Below are 4146 nucleotides of genomic sequence, written 5' to 3'. Positions count from 1 at the left end.
GCAACACCCTTTTGTGTTCATTCTATGGATTCTACCCTCTGACACCACCTCCAATTTGTCCAGCTCACCGATTCTACTACCCCATCCCCCAATCATCTTTAAAACTCACTGGGACGCTCAGTTGTTTATCACCACCGGTCCACTGTCCCTGACCCCTTAATGTCATCATCCTCCTACATATCAGGCTTAAATTTAATGTCGTTGTCTCTCTATACACCCTTGACTCTTTTGCCTCTCTTCAGAATTATCATACTTACTTGACAAATTAGAGTCTTGGTTCAAGTCCAGCTTTTTGTCCTATGCCCAATCTCTAGTGTATAACTAAATGTAACTGGAGAAAAACATACAGTCATGCTGAATGGTCTCATTTTAAACTTATGAACAGATTCTCAAATATGCTCTTAATATCATAACTTAATTTCCCAAGACCATTCAGCTTCCCACTCTCTTGAACACCTTTTCACACTTTTACTCATATAAATATTCCAAGCTTCCTCCTGCCTCCACTATCCTGTCACTGGGCAAATCAAAGCAAGCAGAGGAGAGCTCCCACAGACGTCTCTCGCCATGTCTACGCACCGACCGGCCCTCTATCCACATCCTTTGCCTCCACAGCTGCGACTCTCCAGGATCCTCCCCAAAGCCGGATCATTTCCATTCAAACACAAATCTGAATCATTTCCATTCAAACACAAATATCCTGCTGATGTTATTCCCATCTCTTAAAACTAGCATCAAAAACATAAAACAATAACTTCTGTGGATTCTACTTATCCTCCTGGTTCTCAGCTCACTTCCCCCCTCCCTCCTGAACAAAGAATCCTCCAGAAAGTTACCCAGAGCTGCTGCCTAGATTTCCTTTCCTACCCTTCTCCATCAAAGCCGTCTTGGTCAGATTTTTGCCTCACGAGTCCACGGTGACCGCACCTAACCATGGAAGCGCTATCGGCCACGTTGACGGGTCCAACAGGCAGGCCTCCTACTGCTTGCGCTACCGGCCGCACTCAGCACAGTGGGCCGCTCCCTCCTCCTTGGCTCGCTTGCCTCTCCCGACTTCAAGGACCCCGCATTTTCCTGTCTTCTTCCTGTATCACTGGCTCCTTTTTTCTAGCCTCCTTGGCTGGCCCTTCTTCTCTCTGACCCCTTAATGTGGCAATGTCCCAGGGCTCCGTCCTTATGAGTCCTGTTCTCTTCTCTAACTGCACTGATTTTTTGGTGATCACAGCTTGAATACCACCAACACGCTATTGACCTCCAAAGCTTGTCTCCAACACCCACTCCAGATTTGTATGTCCTTGGATGTAGAACAAATATCTTAGCACAACAAGCCCCAAGTCTGAATTCTTGCTCTTACTACCAAAACCTGCTCCACCCTCTCCCGTCTCTCTTAGCTAACAGCAACCCCACCTTCCCATTCAACAGATGAAAAACACTAAAACTCTCTTTGAGTTTTCTCTGTATTCTATGGCCAACATCCAATCCAACCACCAATCTTGCTGGCTGTCCCTTCAAACATACTCGGAATCCGAGTGCGTTTCACTACTCCTCTGCTGCTGCCATCATCTCCCTCCTGGCTCCTGCGATAACCGCCCACCGGTGCGCCCACTGCCCCTGTCCTTTGACAAGTTACTCTCAGCATGGCAGCCAGACAGATACTTTTAAAACATTCTTGTATCCGGGCGCCTGGGTGGCTCAGTGGGTGAAGCCTCTGCCTTCGGCTCAGGTCATGATCCCAGGGTCCCGGGATGGAGCCCCACATCGGGCTCTCTGCTCAGCGGGGAGCCTGCTTCCTCCTCTCTCTCTGCCTGCCTCTCTGCCTACTTGTGATCTCTCTCTGTCAAATAAATAAATAACATCTTAAAAAAAATAAACATTCTTGTATCGCTCTTCAGCTAAAATCCCTGATTGTCTCCCCACTGGCTCAGAGGAAAAGACAACGGCCTCCTAGACCTTATGACTGACAACTCGCGTCACGCCCCTCCCTGACCGCATCTCTAACTACTCTCCCCTTTGATGGCCCCACGTCAGCCCCGCTGGCCCTGCCCTGCTCCCCGAACACTGGCCAGACAAGCTCCCACATGACCACCTGAACTTCGGTTGCTCCTCCTGTGTAGGTGTTACTTCCAGCTCGGTTAACTCCCTCACCTCCTCCGTGTCTCTGCTCAACACTAGCCTGTAGAGGCTAACCTTCACCCCTTACTCATTACTGCAACAACACAACTGCACGCGCGCGCGCACACACGCACACACACACGCACACACACACACACGCACACACACACACGCGCACACACACTCACACACACTCACACACATACTCACACTCACACACGCACACACGCACACTCACACACACACACTCACACTCACACACGCGCACGCACACACACACGCACACACACACGCGCGCGCACACACACACTCACACACATACTCACACTCACACACACGCGCACACACGCACACGTGCACACACACTCACACACACTCACTCACACACGCGCACACACACTCACACTCACACACGCGCACTCACACACACACTCACACTCGCGCACACACACACACTCACACACACACGTACACACACACGTACACACACACACACACTCACACCCTTGCCAACCCTCATTCACCCTGTTCCATTTCTTTCCATTTTCTATGTCATTTATCGTATTCTGAGGCATTTGATAATTTATCCCTTGTTGCCTCGTCACTATCTTCCCCTTCTCCCTACCTCGCTCTCATAATGCAAAAAAGTTCTTTAAGGGCAGGAATCTTTGCAATATTTACTGATCTATCCAAACTAAGATGCACAACTTCATCTAACACATTCAATAAATCAATAAGTAACGTCTTTCTGGAATTTCCAACCAAGAGATTGTAGGTATAGCTTCTATCGCTAATTAGTAGAAGAACTAAAAGTTAAACTCAGACATTATGGATACAAGTTGAAAGAAATAACCCTTTCTCAAACCCTTGAAACATCAATATTATTTATTAAGTTTTGACAAGTAAGAATAAATATATTATTTTAGTTAAATGATTAATTATTAGGACAAACATTTTTCACTCTTCTTTGCTAAATGTGAATTTTCAATATCTTTCACACCTCCAAAACTTTTTGTTTTGTGGCTTAAAATCATTGTGTTCTTAGATCTCCTTACTTTTTATTTGCATTAGCAACACTAGCAGATGATTTTCCTTTATAGCCCATTTTACACAAATAAACCAATTTTTTATCACTTTAGGGGAGTTAGTGTGCATGCTAATGAGTATAAAACAACACGGCCAAGTTAAAAATCAGAGGCTATGCTGGACCCTCCCTTCCTCTGTGAGTCATCCCAGCACATCAGTGGCAAAACCTGCAACCAAAATTCATTCCTCGGCAAAACTGCAAAGCACTACATGTTAAGTTGCTTGAAAATAGCCAAAAGCGCAAATGTTTAAGGCTCAAGTCCCTGCACTGTAATTGGGCGCAATCGTCACAACAGAAACCATGTAGTCGGGGGCAGAACATAGAGGAAAAAGGAAAACGGGTGGAAATCCCAGTAGGAGCTCAGTATTCAGAGCTAGAGCTTTCTCTGCTCTGGGCCACTGTTTACCTCTCTCCGGCGGTGGCAGTAGGAAGGTGACAAATGCAACAATGGATTTTCAGAGTAAAAATGTCTCAGTGTTACAGCTAGGACTCTTACAAATATAAAGTGGATCAAAACTTACATAACTCGTTAATGAGGAATCCGCAGAATGATAAAGCTAGAGAACCGAGAAGTTATAGAAACTGAAGAATGTTGGAATAAGATTACTAGATTAGATAAATATTTTATCTAAATAAAATAAATAAATAGATAGATAGATAGATAGATAGATAGATAGATAAAATAAATATTTTAAGAAGCAATAAAACTGTAGAGTAGGGGTTGTATTTTCTAGCAGGCAGAAATCATTTACATCTCTACCAGATACAACTATACATGACTTGCAACGTCACAGGAAGTAGGCCCTAATTAATAGTGAATGATAGAGTGAACAAAAGGATATTCCCCCAAAGAATTAAGTAGTCCTTGGGTGGGTCTATATGACACTGCAAAGACACGGTCATCACCTTGCTTGTTTCTAATTTTTTGGTATATATATTTTTATTCT

The sequence above is a fragment of the Mustela erminea genome, chromosome 8 (assembly GCF_009829155.1).
Source record: "Mustela erminea isolate mMusErm1 chromosome 8, mMusErm1.Pri, whole genome shotgun sequence".
NCBI classification, from domain to species: domain Eukaryota; kingdom Metazoa; phylum Chordata; class Mammalia; order Carnivora; family Mustelidae; genus Mustela; species Mustela erminea.
This window is presented reverse-complemented; position numbering follows the sequence as displayed.